General features: G+C 36.5%; 1 protein-coding gene and 1 long non-coding RNA gene across 4 annotated transcripts in view; both read left to right on the forward strand.

Moving 5' to 3' along the window:
* The first annotated feature begins 1212 nt into the window (after positions 1–1212).
* Positions 1213–1845, forward strand: LOC129771311 (uncharacterized). The gene is made up of 3 exons (XR_008742336.1): positions 1213–1311; positions 1370–1551; positions 1615–1845. It is a non-coding gene; the product is annotated as an uncharacterized LOC129771311 (long non-coding RNA).
* An 805-nt stretch (positions 1846–2650) lies between these two features.
* Positions 2651–17666, forward strand: part of LOC129769195 (mitoferrin) — a 34948-nt gene continuing 19932 nt past the window's right edge. The window contains exons 1-2 of one of the 3 annotated variants that reach the window (XM_055771291.1): positions 2651–2921; positions 11130–11262. The gene's annotated coding sequence lies outside the window, so the exon portion shown is untranslated. Of the gene's footprint in view, positions 2922–10896; positions 11032–11129; positions 11263–17666 lie in introns of those variants that run through there. The other 2 variants (XM_055771293.1, XM_055771295.1) reach the window with 2 other exon arrangements.

Below are 17666 nucleotides of genomic sequence, written 5' to 3' on the forward strand. Positions count from 1 at the left end.
CATGAGTCGGGAGAAGGTGCGAATAAAGTCCCGACTCAAGTCCAGACTTTTGAACCATGGTTTGAGGCTAACCTTAGGGATAATCGAGTGAAGCCACCGGCCCAATTCACCTTCGTTCCATTTGCGTTGCCAGTTAGCGATGGTATTTTTACGGACTAAAGAGTAAAATTCATCGAAGGCGATTTGACGCTGATAAATATCGCCTTCAATCGCACCTACCTTTGCTAATGAGTCAGCCCTCTCATTACCCGGAATTGAGCAATGAGAAGGGACCCACACAAAGGTAATGACATAACAGCGTCTGCATAAAGCACTCAAAATTTCTCGTATTCTCTCAAGGAAGTACAGCGAGTGCTTTTCCGGCCTCACTGAACGGATAGCTTCGACGGAGCTAAGACTATCCGTTACAATGTAATAGTGTTCAACAGGTCGTGAGGCGACGCTGTCCAGCTACCAATTCAGCAATATACACTGAGCAAGGAAACTGAAGACTATGGGAGGTGCTGAAAATTTTGTTGAACACTCCAAATCCTGTGAACTCGCTTATAGTGGACCCATCAGTAAAGTACATATTATCACAATTGATACCCCCATACTTTGCATCGAAGATCGTTGGAGCGATCCTCGATCGTTGATAATCTGAATATTCATGGATATCTTGCTTCATGGACAGATAAAAATGTACAGAGGAATTGATGTAGTCAGGAAAACAAACACGGTTGGGAATATACGAAGAAGGATCAACCTGCATGGAGATGAATTCATGATATGGGCTCATGAATCCAGAGTGAGAATTTAGCTCGATCAGCTGCTCAAAATTTCCGATCACCAATGGGTTCATAACCTTACACCGGATGAGAAACCGAAGAGATAATAAATTGAAGCGATCTTTTAGTGGGAGTACGCCTGCCAAAACCCTTAATACTCGTTACATGCATCAATTTTTTATTTTGTAGTGATCCTTTAATATTTCAGAATCAAATATTTGACTTCGATCAAACATGTACCTTCAGGCCATCTACACACTAGGCAACCTAAGTTGGAAAGCAACTTAACGAATATGTCAAATAAGATGAGAGCATGTGTAATCAAATGAGAGCATACACACTTGGCAACTGGCAACTTAGGTCGGACCAACTTTTTCGATTCAACCTAGCATGTCGAGTCGCGCACGATTTTTATCGACAACTTTTTCGTTCAATTGCTGTTGACGTTTTGATTTCTCCGTTCATTGAATTTCAATATCTGTCAGTGGTGATGCAAAACAGTGTTTACAATATTGGCGCATCTGTTTCTATGAACGAACGAGATGTAAGTATTTTGCTACTATGGTTTAGTTTATATATAATATATATTCGTTTGACGTTAGGAAATGCCATCAATATGCAAGTTCTCTTGATATACCGTCCGGGAAGAGTGCTGAATTGGTCAAGGATGCGTATAATATTGGAGATTGAGCAAGAAGCACAGAATCCGCTGGATGTATTTTTTCCAAGTTAACAGCAATTGTTGCTGTCTGTTGTTATCAGCGAGCCGAAATAAGTATGTTAGGTAAATATGTCACCTTTAGCTTGATGCCGTCGGTTATAATAATGATTCAACAAATACCAACAGATAGCCTAAGATTGGATAATTCTGGTCAGATTTCCCGGGAAACCGTTATCATCCCTGATTCTCGATTGTACCATGTGCGAAGGTGCGGTCTGCGAATATGTGACCCCTAGGAGAATTTTTCATATTTAGCGTTAGTGTATACATAAATCATTCTTTAGAAGAATTGTTGAAAAATTTTCTGTTTTCTTTATATAATTCTTTTCGGCTGTATTCTTGTTTCAATGATTTTTTTATGTTTGTAAATATTGTTTGCTGGTTTGTGGTATTACTCCAACGAAAAATAAATATATACATCCATTTTTTAGAAATATTTAGAATTTAGAAAAAAAGCAGAACCCAAAAGAAATTCTGAAATCTATTGTACACACGAAGGAATATTAACACAACGGTACATTTTTTAAATAAAAATGGTATTATTGTTTGATATATGAGATGAAACACCTTCGAAAAAAGTACATCCAGGAATGCCAGATAAGCAGATTTTTTTTCTGCTATAGTGTAAATTGTATTTCAAATGTGCCCTTTTGATTCTATTGTAGTTTTAAGAAGCCGCGTATGCATTCAATTTGATTCGATGATTTGTGAATTTAAGTTTTTATTTATTTTTTCTTTGCCTGGTGTCAAGAAAAAACCCAAGTAAAGTAGTTTTTTTCAAACCAATTTTTCATAATTTGCTCTCCGTATGATTTTTTCGGCAGTTAAATAAATGGCATCTCTGTCAGCGATTAGGCAGTTTATGATGACGGATGAAAACATAACGATTTCATCGCGTTTGAGTTATCTCAGTGTGCAGAGCTGAGTTGGAGATCTGATTGACATCGCAAACATAGATCGGGTTGCGGTTGCCTAATGTGTAGATGGCCTTACCCTCAACCAATCAATTCAACTTATATGCAGTACTAGACTTGACATTGGTTGGAACTCTCAGGTTGGAACGGTTGGAGCCCTTTTGGAAAACCACAAAACTTAACGAAACTGTCATGCAAGAATTACGCAACTGTCAAATTCTTCATCGAAAACAGTTTCTCCCTCGTGTGACTGGTACTAATTTTGCTGCCGTTCATTCGCTAGTTCGGACACCGCCAGAGCTATTCGTATGTATCGCGCGTAGAAACGAAACATCGTCGTATCGTACGTTTCATCCGAGTATCCATTACGTGATAAGCGAAGAAGGAAAATTTTGCTGGCCACAGAAATAATCCCGTGGAACCTCATCTGGAAGGCAGCCAACACGAAAAAAAACCAGGCGAAGGAACGAAAACGTTCGGAAGCGGGATCTTCCGGAGAGAAACGAGGGCTGGAAAAAGGTAATTTGGCGAAAAGTAATCCTCCAAAGTTCGGAACGATTTGTGGCCACAAGTCTCGCTCTCGCACACTTGCTTGCGTTTTTTCTGTGTGTTTTTTTCTCAGCCCTTTCCGATTTCGAGCTTAGTACACCGTATAGTAGACCACTTGTGGGAGGGAGCCAGAGAATGTAGTCTCATGACAGCGCAGAATATGGTTTATTGGGTTTTTATGAGGCTGTCGTACGAGTGGAAGGAAGATGGAAGAGGCGCGCGGTTGATCGGCGAGGCAACGAAGGTGTTATGCAAAAGCAAGAACTTTTGCTTGCAACGCAGGAAAGCTTTGGTATTTGCTTGTTCTGCTCGTCAATTGGAACGGGGAGAAAGTTGACATTGCTGCTGTTAGTTTTCACCGTGTTTGCAATCGAGTAAAAAATCTGCTTATGTTTACAGTTTTCTAATGATGATAGGCTCAAGCCTCCGCCTGGGAAATTTCGCAGAATGTGATTTTTGCTTCGAATGTTTACAGTATTCTTTGTGCGCTGCAAAAACAAAAACATTTGTCAACTGAAGTCAAGACGAGTATCAGCTTTTTTTAGGCATTCGAATGAACGACGTTTCAATCAGTTGTATAGATTACACAATATAAACAGACTACTGTACTTAAAGGAAGTGGCAAGTATCAGTTGCTACCTGTGATGTTGACAAATATTCTGTAGCACGTGCTGCAGAATTTTGCTGACCGGTCGATTGGTTTTGAATGGATGTGGTTCTTGACAATATGAATGTTTTTATTTGACCCTGACACTGAATTTTACGTGTACTTGCATTTGACAACATTAAACAATCATTCATAAGTAACAAAACAATGTTGAGCTTGTTTAGAATTGAACTCAGCAACATCTGTTTGAGGAATTTTTAGAAAAAGTTGTGTACAGTTTACAGAAGTTTACATTGTCAGACACACTGGAAGCCTGAAAAAATACGCTCAATTAAAACAACATTAATTCATATCACTGCGCATCGAGAGAGGTTCTAAGGCATACAACAGTCCCAAAAAGGGACGTATACTAGTTTTTTTTGTTATAACTCTATCAGAGTCCGTAATATTTTTAGTTTTTATGAAGTTTCAAAGAAGAAAACTGTAACACGGAAGGTAAAGACTGCAACCTTCGAGAGTTGAGAATGTAATCAGTCATAACATCTAAAGTGCAGTTAACAGAAGAAAGCGATGAGTATGGAACCACCAGAGGCTCTGTATCTTAAGACGACGAAGCATCTATAAGGAAGTTTTATTAACATCACCGTATAAACTTTCATGATAAACATATCGACTGAACGAATTGGGGATCTTTGAGGCGCTTACATTAGTTTCGCAAAGAATACATCGAGATGTACGGCGACTTAGCTCTGTCGGAAATAATATACGTAAAAGTATATTAAAACAAAAATAGATGTGAAAAGTGACGCTATGGAGAATACTTTGGACGGCGTGTTCTCTGCGATTTGTTCGGATAAAAGCTACGAATTCTAGAAAGGCACCATGAGATTTTATATAAAATAAACTCGTAGAACCTTGTTTCCGAAAGAGCTTTTTGAAGGTGCGTCACTTATTAATGGTTTATTGAATGTGGAAGTATGGATTGAAAACAAACAGTCAACTTTAAATCCAGTTTCAAATTCTATTAAACTTTAATCGAAGCGCCCCAAATTATGAAATTGGGAGGATGGCTATGAGCGTTTTTAATGTAGAACCGATTTCTTAATCTTAACTATTTGGGGCAAGAGGCCTTTTTTTCCAGAATGAAATGACACCATCGACACCCCATAACCAAATTTAATTAAAGATTTTATCTTTATCTTATTCATACAAAATACTTATCAAATCAAAACTTTGTGGTTGGTCAAACTTAAGCTTTGTAAACATGATATCCTTTTCTATTCAATAAATAGCCATAAAACTCAGAAAATATCAAGTGTAATTAATAATTAACAATACAAATTTCAACAATAATACATTCCATTCAAATATTAGTCATTCATATAACGTCTTCGTTCACGTAACATATCTTATATCTTGTCGACCCCTGAGAGACTGATATTGACCCCAAGGGGTCGGTTTTAACCACTTTGAGAATCCCTGATGTAGAAGATCCCATGAGCATTTCAAGGATGACAGCCAACTTGTTGTGATGAATTACTCCTAGAGTCAACATGTTTGCCTGTAGATGTTAGTTACAGTCGTAAATACCATTAAGGCTATGCCTGAATTTAACGATAACAGGGTGTCGACTACCTTGACAAACCTTGAAAATCAGGGAATTTCGTCATCAACGTGGGAAAAATGCAATTCTGCAGATCAGAATTTTTATTATTGCAGTATTTAAATAGTTAATGGTACCAAAACAATTGTAAACAATTTTTTTTACTAGTTTGACTGTCACTTATGCAATCAGTACCTGCAGTCGACTTCAACCAATTTCCTTTCTTTTTCCCTTCGAAAACGATCGATAAATTCATGCTTGAAAACCATACTATCATAGCTCCTGTGAAAATACCTGTGGTGTCTGGAAGTAGTTATGTGTCACAAATCACTCCGCACTGCTTAAAAAGACATGCTTGTATTGAGAAGAACATTTCATGACAGCCATGAAAATTTCATGAAAGCTAAGAAAGTCTAACTAAGTGAACTTTATAATGATGTTTGGCATTGCCCCGTATACTAAATCTGAGCCCAATGAAACATTCCATAATACAAACAAGAATACAAAGCAGTTGCAGATGGATTTGAGTATCAGATTATGGGATGAAGAGTAGAAGGAGGTGGCCAATCGTTGCGTGACGTCAAAATTCTTGGGACGTTCTCAAGTATCAGATGAACATGCAACTTTTAAAGAAAGCCTGGGAAATATATCTTCAAATTAACATCTTCTGGTGTCGAGGAATGGCACTAACTTGAATTGGTCATTTTAGGCGACTTTCGAAATAGACAAGAAAAGTCTTGGATTTGGATACTTTCTCATTGTATATTTTATACGGTGCATACAAGAATGGTTGGGTTCAAAAAACTCGATAAACAAATACCGCAATTTCTTCTGGGATGTGATGCACTGGTTTTAAAGCTTATGAAGCGTTAATGTATCCTTCGATGAAAGTTGTATTTTCTCTTGATCCTTCCGTCATTGATTACTAGCAACAAATTGCTAGAAGACGATTCGACTTACACTGAAACAATATTGCTAGCAACAAAAGCAACAAGTTTGCTCTCTGTGATCAGAAAAATGAATGAAAAACATACAGAAGGAAGCCGAAAGATTGCAAGAAAAATCGTTTCGTTAAAATCATAAAAGTTCCGTGAAATTGATCCGAATCAAAATGAAAATGACTCGTTTTGTTTTAGTGTTTAAGGATCCTTCAAGTTAACTTTAAACTGTGTCAATAAATCTAAGTTCACAAATTTCATTGTTTTAGCTAATCAAATGTTTTAAGAGCTACAGCTACATAATTAGTAGAAAATTTGACTAGTCCACATTTGGAAATTTTCTGAAAAATCACTTTGAAATCAGGGAATTTCTGAATAAAACAAAAACGGCTCGGACGATTTCTTCTTCTAGTTCTGCACTTTCCAACATATTTGGCGATCCATTTTTATTTATGTAAATAAAAGATATAAGAGTGCGTTTTTTCATCTGAAAATCCGTTTTCACGTTCGAACAAAAATCAATTTCGTTAGCGCGAAAATTTTCAGTTTATAGACCGGGGGTGATGATCAAGACCGGCACGTTATTGGGAATGGGAATTGCTAATGCTCAATAATAACCGAATATTTTTGGCCCGAATTGGATTATATGGACTTGGACAATATGTGGTTTCAACAGGACGGCGCCACAAGCCGCACAGCCAATTCAACAATCGATTTATTGAAAACCAAGTTTGATCTCAAGTGTTATCTCACGAAATGGCCTAGTCAACTGGTCGACTCGGTCGTGTGATTTGACGACGTTAGTCTATTTCCTGTAGGGCTACGTCAAATCTATGGTCTATGCCAACACTTCGACGGAGCACACTGCCGCATTGAATATTCTAAAATATAGAGACGAATGAACTCTCACAGTTTAAAGTCTCTTTAATTCAAAACCTAACCTAACCTTCTGAAATATCTGCGTTTCAATAATTTGTTGTTTGACTACTGATTCCTCCAGCACAATCTTCTCCATCTTGTGATTTTGTCGTTTTTGTTCACTCAAAAGTTCTTTGAGTATGGCATCCACGGAAAGAACCGCTCGGGCTGATTGACGTTGATAATGAACCGTATCATTCAAATTCTTGTTGACTTATTTAACAGGGATTGCACATTGGTGTAAAATTTCTGTTGTTGCTCGACTTGCAGCTCTAACAGTTTAATGGTAAAAGGTCTGGGTCTTTCCGGAAACGATCAAATTTTCCTTGTCCGCATCTTGAGGTGCTCCCGAAGGTGGTCCACGGTCGCAAGTAACCCAGTTACTGTCTGCACCTCCAGCTCGAACGAATTGACCATTTCATTTGGCCATGCACCTGTCGCCCTTTGCTCCCGTTTTTTGTGAGCGTGTTTTCGCTTCAATCCGGACTTGTAGTCCGTCCAGACCTACACAGAAAACCAGAGCAAAAATAAGTCTATATATGTATTAGGTTGGGGAAAAAGTAATCCATTATTTTCTCGGTAGTTGGTTTTAGTGATAGATATCTCACGTAATATCGTAATATATTATTTTTCTTTGAATTTTTTGGTTTAATTTTTCTTTAAATTAAAAAAATAGTTCAATACGCTGAATTCAGATCTCTACAGTCAACAAATGGACCGTTTGAAGCAAGCAATTCAGCGGAAACGTCCAGAATTGGACAACAGAAGAGGTTTTGTGTTCATTCAAGACAGTGCAAGGCAAGGTGAAGCATATAAATGAATTTCACTCAAAAATGATGGATTACATTTTCGGATTAATTTTAGTATATACCTTTTTCCATCCAGTTGAATCGGCGGTCCAAAACTATTGACCTTTGTTGTCAGATTATGTCAGAAGGGTCCAGATTTACCTCGGGAGAAACCTTTGGCTATGTCCGCCCCTGGTCCAGAAGCAGCAGCATAGGTTTGACGTTTGGTGTGATTCGAATGAAAGATGTTCGAAAACAAAACAGCTCGAACGAAAGATTCTCGAATTCCAAAACAACTCGAACAAAACAGGGAATGGAATTTGCCAGATTTTTTTTTTTGAAATATGAATGGCATACTCGGCAGAAACATAAAATGTAATGGAAAAAATTGCGTGAAATTTGAGGGTTTATTTAGCATTACTATGGTAGATTATGCTTTAGATTAGATTTTGTAAGATTTATTTTCAATAAACATCGTTTAGTACAAAATCTAATCTATTTAACCCCTTCCCGCATTAAAATTAACCATTAGATGGTGGTTATACCTGCAACATTATATGGAATTCATTTAGTGTAAATTATGAAAGTGGTTTAAGTCAAAAATGAAATGAAAGAAAATCTAATTTCCATCATTTATGAATTTAACATAAAGATTTTGAATCCCAAATTCTACGGACTTCAGTTCATCAGCGATTGATAAAAATCGGCGGTCTAGAAATCAAGAAATGATAAGTCGGAAGTGTCGGTTTGCACTTTTTTTAGGGACTTTTAAAATTTCTGTAGAGCGATGAATTAGTACTCTGAATGCTGAAACACCTGTAACTGATAGGCGTAGAAAGATGATTTTTGAAAAAATAGATGAAATTAAGATGAAAGTTGTATGAAAAACATATAAACTTTTTTGAACTTTGAACTTTCCCATCATATGAGAGCCACTACACTAGAGCTCGTCTCGTTACTGTTACTGTTACTAATTTAAATCGTACACATTTATTTCAATAGAAAATAAATTTGTTATCTCTCAACTTCCGGGGCAAAAGGAGCCATTATTACCGGGGTAAAAATGCCATAGTCGTAACCTCGAATTCGATCTGTCAAACGCAAAGTGTAATCGTGGTTGTGTTGGTAGTGGTCATGGTTTGTAAATATGAACGGATTTCGTTCCAAAACCAGTGGCAGATGGAAACTATGGTTGTTGCCGTACATTCATGGAGATGAGCTGCGGAGAAATATAGTTTGCCCAGAAGAACATTGGCCAAATATGTGCAGAAGTTAGGTCGTTTTAAAACTGTGTTTTCTAAACAACATGAGGAGCAACTCGTGAGTCACATCCTTAATATGCAGAAGTTATTTCATGGGCTGAGAATACACGACATCCGGAACCTAGGGTATAAAATCGCAGAGTGAAATAATTTAGATCACTCTTTCGTCAAAACATCCAAATTGGCCGGAGAAGATTGGCTTACCAGCCACCAGAACTTGAGTTTGCGTTCTTTGAAACCACCGTGAATTTCACAGTGTTTTTTTCATCAAAAAATATATTTTTATAAGCTTGGCACTGTTGCCACGTCAAGGTGGCACTCTTGCCCCGTACTGGAAAAATACAAGCTAAAAACATCATTTTTGTAAATGAAACATTTTCATAGTAAACATAACTTTTGAACAATTTGATGCATAGCTACACCTAAATAGGAATTATAAATGAGCATTCAAAAACGCGTATTAGCTTAAGGTGGCACTCTTCCCGGGTTCCCCTAATTCGATATTTCCCCTAACTCGATGGATTTAATGGCACCTTCGATTGATTTTAAAAGCATTCTTCTCTCAATAACTCGATACCTCCCTAACTCGATGGTCCCTTGGATATCAAGTTATGCAGTTAACTGTATACGGGAATATTAGGCTGCTTCCTTCATACACCTCCACTAGGCCAGTTTGGAAGAATAATATAAAAATATTAATAATAATTATGTTTACTGTCCTCCAGTTTTTTCAGGAACATTTCAAAAATCTTAAAAATTGTAAATGATAAAAATGCATTATTATCTTAGAAACTTTAATAAATGTTAATGAATTATTTAATTAAAATTATTATTCCAAGTAAAACTCATAGTTCTCATATTGAAAGTCATCTATAGGACATTTATTCTGTTTTGAAAATCTAAGTCAGTTCAAATTTTAAAAACAACATTTTTGTATGAAATTCACACAAAATTTCCATTAATCAAGACTAATCAAATTCTCTTTAAAAAAAATGGTTAAAAATATTTTTAAATTTATGTAAATGCAATTCATTAAATATCCCAAGAAATATATGTCTTACGGTTGGTTTAGACTAGTGATATATTCATGGGAAGAAATATGATGAGATTTATAGAAATCGCATCAACGCGAACTTATATAATGAATATATTCATATTTTCGGTGGATTTATTCACCTGAAGTAGAACTACTTCCAACTTTAGTGATTTCTCACCAGTGAGGAATTCACCAGCGTTTACATATGCCTGAATTTATTCTATTCATAGTAGTTATATATTCATCGAAGAAGTGTATCATTCCAAAGTTCCTGTATTCTTCTACGTTTCTGGCCTTCCAAAGACACTCAACTCTTTTTCCTATGACTTTGTACAAATTTCTGTTGCTTTGTTCCTCGGGTATTTTTTCCAGCATTTGCAGGAAACCTCATCATCACTTCAAGATAGTGAGGTTTTCCCCCGTCCCCCATTTTAGTGAGTGGCACTTCAAATAAGCAGTAACGCCAGGACATGAATAATGACAATCAATTGAAGACATGCATAAACTTTAAAGATCGGTACGATAAGTGCATAGTGGACGAACCGGTCATTTACAAAGATTACGTATCATCGAGATAAGTTTTGTCAGCGTGACTAAGGGAAAGCTGCACAAGAATTGTTCTCATTAATGGGAGAATGACACATTCTAGTTTCGAAGAAATATCTCCTATGAATTAGTTCGTGCGAGTAAACTGTATGTCAAAAAATGCAAGTGATCACGATGCAAATCTCATACGACGAACAGCGTCCGCCGCGAACTCTGTCTGGGGGTTAGAGAAAATGGCGAACGTTCTTTTGCGTGCTAGTGTTGTTGATGCTGCTGTTGTTGCAGGTGCTTCAGTGCAAAATATCAGTAGGCGTGGTGCTTACATGTGTGTGAAATGAATGAGAATCCCTATTAGAGACTGTGTATGAGAGTGCACTAAACGGTGACTTTTTATACAATTAATTTCATTTTATATTTTGTCGCCGCATGCATCTGGATTACATAATCAAATGACGTACTTTTTGTGTTGGTTTTTTCCAGACGTCTGCAAACGCCCTCGTTCCAGCACCATTCGTGGGACCTCAAAATTGGAAATGTTTCTGTGCTAAACGGAACAGCAGAACCGTACTGAAAAGGTTTTCCGCGTAAGCGTCAACAAGTTCTATTTTTGCTGGTAAGTTTGAAGTTTCTCTTCAAAGGTAAATCTTTTAGCTCGCCAATGCTTGATTACGGAAAATTGTCCTGCACAAAAATAGTTTACATTCGTCAAAACAAAGCAATCGTTGAATATAACAACCATTTCGTAAACGAGTCTAATTAATTTGATTTAAATAGGGAGTCAGCGAAAGAAAATCGAATGCTGTTTTACGGCATTCAGAGGATTTAGGCTGGGTGTCTGTTTTTCCTGGCGGTATATCGGTTTAATTACAAGAAAATAAATGTAAACAAGCAATGATATTTTTGATACATAAATTTGAGGTACCTACGAAACAACGGAATCAAATCAACTGATGTTAATGCTGTTGAATTTCCACTGGTAAGAATCCTCATGAGTTGACGGCATGTCTACTTCTCATAAATACATTCTCGTTATGAACCGCACGACTGTGTAAACTGTCGATGTGATCTGAGACGATGCGATAGTTGAAATTTCATAAATGTATACAGTCAATCGCAAAATTGAGTGTATTCTTTGATGTATATTAATTACATTGATTCTTTTGATGTATATTAATTAATTACTTTACACATCCAACTAGCTGTACGAGCAAGAAATTTTTACGAAAAGTTTTCTGCTAATTGTTTATTCCTAAAATTTTTAAACAATCTCTATTCTAAGCATCTCAAAATTGAGTGTCCACCTCAAATTTCTCCGAACAAATTAGCCTTGTAAGTAAGATCTTTGCGAATTGCCGTATTTTTTTCGTCAGCGAATGATCTCAACACTTAACCACTGCTTGGGCAGTGTGGGTTTTTGTTTTTTTTTTATTGATGTTTGAAAAAGTTTTCATCACAATGGCAAGTTAGAGGAAAGAAATAGAAACAAAGTAGAAGACACAAACGTATCCTGTCTTCTGATGATGAACAAGTAATTGTGCGAACATTTCGAAAGAATCCTAAAACGAACATTCTAAAATTGACTACTTAGGTAGCTGGCACCATTGGAAGACCTGTCAGACACTGACCGGAGAGTAGCATACAGGAACAATCTGAGAGGTCGTGTTGGCTGTGAAAAGTCTTTCATCTGAAAGGTGAACATGAAAAAACGACTACAGATTGCTAAGGCAATAAGTTAACAGACCTAAGGAGTTCTGGAACAAGATCCTTTATACGGATGAGATGAAAACCAATCTCTTTGAATCGGATAGAGGACAGATGGTGTGAAGGAAACCAGGATCGGTGCTCCAGATTCAGCATTTGGTTCCCACAGTAAAACACGACGGCGACAGTCAGATGATGTATGGTACGATGGCGGCTTCTGGAACTGGAACCATGGAATTTATCGATTCGGTGATGGACAAGATGGCTTCAGCGAAATTGGGTTTCTTTCGTGATTACTACTTTTAACAGGATAATGACCCGAAGCAAGCTGATCTCATCGTGCCGCAACGTACACCTCCGCAATCACCGGATTTGAACACTATTGAGTATCATGGTGGGAAATCAAGAAATGTCTGAAGAATAAAAAATCCACTCAATTTTGCCTCGCCCTAGTTGGAGATTTTTTGTTTGTATTTTAAACATGAAGTAGAAATGTGACCATTTCAATTTTTTTCTTACCACTGCATGAGAGTGAAAAGGATCAATTTTACGATGAATATGAGTCGCTTTTAATTATTTACTTTTTAACCCCGAGAATCTCAAAAATAACAAACCGATTCGGAGTGTATACTTAATTTTGGGATTGACTGTATGTGACTTTCGGAGATATTTCTCCCATGATTGAATTCTACTACTTACGAATTACGATTGAATACTGCTCGGTTTTTTTAAACACCATACTATAAAACAGTATTCCTAAAGTCGAATATAGGTGTCATAAGGTGAGATTCTTACCAGGTCTCACCGGAATTATCGTCTCACGCGACTCGCGATGCAGAGTAGTGGAATTTTTTAATTGTTTATAGGTTATTCATGATTCAAAGATCTGCTACTACTGACTACTGATTCATGCTTCTCTGTTGTATTCCATATACATATTTGGTACAGAAAAGTAGAAGATCATTCATAATTTTTATTTTCAAAGCGCGCTAACCCCTTCGCGTACAACATCGAGTCTCACTTGTGGTGTACTTGCATAACATAGGGCACTAAAACGATCAGCAGAGTAGTGAAATCACTTGATGTATGCCGTATTAAATAATACGCTGAGAGGTTAATCTACCTGAGAATCCTTTGCCATTTTCGCTTCACAACAACGGAACACGAATCATGATTCCGCAAACGCGAAATCCAATTTGACTGACAAAGATGTCATTGTAGAACATATGGAATTAATTTTTTTCGAACTTTCCCTCATAGTTAAAAAAAATTCTCACCATAACATTGATCTACGAACAGAGACGAGTACAACAAAATAATAACGGCTCAAATATGATCATTCCTTCCTCGGGTTTTGCGCTTACCAACACATTTGGTCTTCCATTAGTGGTATAGTGGTTCTCAGATTTTCGTGAAAATTGGTATTTTTGCTTATCGCAAAATATTAGATCCGCATTTTTTGATTTTTTTTATTAGAGTGCCCATTTTCATTTTAGGGTGATCCAAAAATTTTCCTTTTTTTTATATTTCCCTTTTACCAAAATTTTCCTTTTGATAGAAACTTTTGATCTACTGGATCGATTTCGATTATCATATGGCATGGAATGGCTGTATAGATACAGAAAAAAAGATATAGTAGTACGCTATTTCGCCTGAAAATCCGTTTCCACTTTCGAACAAAGATCAATTTCGTTAGCGCATCAAATAGACTAACAACGCTTATCATGATGTAATTGTAGAACATATGGAAATTCAATTTTCCGACCTTCCTTCAGAGTTTTCCGAAAATTTTACAATAACACGTATTTAAATACATTTAAATACATTTCTTTCGAGTACTTGTATTTTTTAATTCTTCCAGTCTCACATATCTTTTCGAGCTGTAAAAAAATATTTTTTTACGGAAGCAATTGGTGTAATTTTGATCACCGGCGATTAAGAATCTCCAATGTTCAAGAAATGTTTTTTTACAACCTTCCATTTTCTGAGGAATGACAAAAAATCGAAAACCTGCATTTTATCTTTTCTGAATGGATTCAATCGAATGATTTTTTGCCAACATCACAATGTTTTTTCATTTTCTTTAAGTAATACTGTAGAAAAGTTTACATATTTTCGTATTTTATTAAATGATTTGTTAGATTATATGAGGTTATGCACTTCTCGCACATTATTGCTCTAAACCGAATTTATTCCTCAATAGAATTGTAGGAAACTGATCGAAATTGATGGTAAGTGGTAGCTAAAAAGTTATCATTTGATGTCAAAACATTATCACATAGTTGCTTCCCAAAGCTAAGAACAAATTATCAAAGCTGCTCGATATTTCGAACACTCGGTACAATATGGGTTCACATAAGTTCATATTTGTAACTTTCAAGATACTGTATAAGTTGTGTTACGAGAACCGGCCAACCTATAAAATATCCAGTACCAGCATTCACAAAAATGCTTTGTAAAATAAGCTACCAAATCTTTGGTAGCGCAAATAATAGGGTTAAAAAAAATAAATAAAAAAAATAAAATGAAATAGTTAACACGATGGGTATCACAACCACGTTATTCCTCGACCCGCAATTTTGGAGCAGGAATTTTGAGGTGCTTTTTTGCAAATGTTGGTCCTTTTTGCATTTTGATTGTATGTTACACCTTTGTGCAAAACTTTTTTTCTTCGTTTTCAACTCGATCCGCGGGATCTTGAAAACAACTTTGCAAACGTATACAAGTGAGTGTCTGTTATGTTTTTGATAAATTGATTTGCAGTCGATCAAGAGACAAGGTGAATGTATCCGTTGACGAAAACGGACTACAAGAACAAAGCAAAACATACTAAAACAACGGAAAATGTAACTGGTCTTATAGAAACTTTGACAGTTGAAAATACGAAAACATTCGTTTACGCTCAGCGCTTGCACACGCACATATGAAAATCATGCAGTGTATGGTAGTCACCAATACCTACACACTAGAATATAAATTGAAGCATTGTTTGTTCACAATGACAGAGACGAATGAACTCTCAGAGTTTAAAGTCTCTCTAATTCAATACCTTCCTTCCTTCACAATGACACAAAGCAGCCTGGTCTTACAGAAGTTGGACAGAGTGTACGACTTTTCGTTTTGCGGCCATGTTTCGTGGAACGTATCTAGGCCGTAAAGCGAGGTATGGATGTATTATATCTATTATGTGTTTACAATTCAACTTATACTTATTAACTGACTGTTAATAGTAAGGGAACCAATTACTCATGAAGGAAGTTATATTCTTATATTCTCGGTACGAGAATATAAGGACGATTGAGGATTCAGGACATGTAATCGAGGTTGACCCGAGCCAACAAATCTCTCACTGGCACATTGGGTTGTTTTCCTGGGGTCCGAAGGGAGATTGGGAAATTAAATTGAACGCAATTGTTAATTCGTTATTATTCTTTTTTCCTTTTTTGAATTGTCAATGAAAACGGCCATCAAGAAGATTGTCAATGTTCGCTTAGTAAACGGACACGTGTCAATCGGCAGTCCAAAAGACACGAACAAGTATGGAAGAGGTTTGAAAAACAGGAGAAGAAAGATATGGTTGTGTTTGAATTTATAGATCACCACACAGAGCACAGTATTAGAGAAACATATTTTTCTAAATATAAGTTGTGGTAAAAAATATTAGTTTTCAAAAAATGTTCTTGCCCATAGTGGATCATTTTGCTAGTAAGCTCACCTTAAACGGAGCCTGTTAAAAACGACTATCTATTTTTTCCAATATAAACGAAGGTGTATATGGAAGAGATATAATGAAATGAGGGGCTTAGAATGAAAGGGGTGTAAGTGATTTGATCGATTTCTCTACATCGACTCTCTCTTTTCGTCATAACTTAGCTGCAAATACATTCCCAGCTGTATTTGAAAATGTGGAAGATAGGTCAGAACCTCATCTATCGGATTGTATAGCAAACTTAAATTAGAACATTTTTGCAGTTGAGTTATTAACTAAATAAAAAGTTGATGAAGAGAAATCGATCAAGTCACTTACACCCCTTGCATTCTGAGCCCCTCAAATTACAGTGGAATCCCTTTTATTATGACTCCGCTTATATTGATCTACAAATTTTTTTAACTTAATTACACAATTATGTTCGATTTTCATATAAAATTCTTTGTAGATAAGTCGAATATAATGATTTCTCTACATGCAGAAGTACCTATTTACATAAAAAAACGGCCTTTATCACAAAACGCTTTGCATGACGTCCGCATAATTATGATCTCCCTCCGATGTCATTATAAACGGATTCCACTGTATCTTCAATATATTATCGACCAAAAAATACATATTTGACCTATATCGTATCGGTCTTGAAATCACAACGCAATGTGTGCTGTTGATACAACTGAATTCTAACGAACCCAAACTCGTCAATGAAGAGGCGGTCGTTTTTAATTATTTACTTGATATTGATAAGAGGAAATTTATAGTTGGTTAGAACAAATGATTTTTTGTTTGGACTCTAATCGAATGGCGAAAATGTACCACTTGCAACTATAATCACATACACGGAACCCCAATGGATAATTTGACTGCGTACCACCGACTGGACTGTTTCGTGTTCCATTTTTTTTCGCACATTTGAGATTCATTGAGTCATTGGCACTTGTTGTTTTAATGCAACATTGGTAACAGCATCATTGTTTTCCCATCATTCCGGACAACATTTTTTCCCAGATTTTTCAACACCAGAACTTAGACATATCAGCACATTCTGTTTCGTTTTCTTATCTACGTAGAGCGAATATTTGCACAGCTTCGCCCGTCTTGGTATTTGCACGTCGTAGCAATGGGGTTTTAGAAGCTTCGCAAACTATTGCAAGAATAGGTGGTCACTTGGCCTTCGAAAAAATCAATACTTCGGCAGCCATTGCTCCTGTGTATTAGGGGAGGGAAGAAAAAAAACCTAATGCGGACATTAATTTAGCTTTGTCGATCTGCAAAGACCATTGCATGGCTTTGAACATTCAATTCTATCTGAATGTCATCCCCATGGAAGTATCTACACGCTTGGAACCCAGGTACATTCTGCATAGATTATTCCGGCATGTGGGTCGCCTAGACATTATCTGTACTAAAATTCCACAAACTGCATGCAATCAAATTTATATGATAAGCAATCAATATTCCAAACATACAAGTCCATTTTGTTCTTCTTCTTCTACTTTTTGGCTTTAAGAGGGTTTAAACTTTTCAGTTCATTCGCCTCTACCCATTTTGTTTGTTCAAATGTTTTGTACATCGTCGGGGCCGAAAGGAATTGTGTTGAATTGAGA

Source organism: Toxorhynchites rutilus, chromosome 2, assembly GCF_029784135.1.
Source record: "Toxorhynchites rutilus septentrionalis strain SRP chromosome 2, ASM2978413v1, whole genome shotgun sequence".
In the NCBI taxonomy this organism is placed as follows: Eukaryota; Metazoa; Arthropoda; class Insecta; order Diptera; family Culicidae; genus Toxorhynchites; species Toxorhynchites rutilus.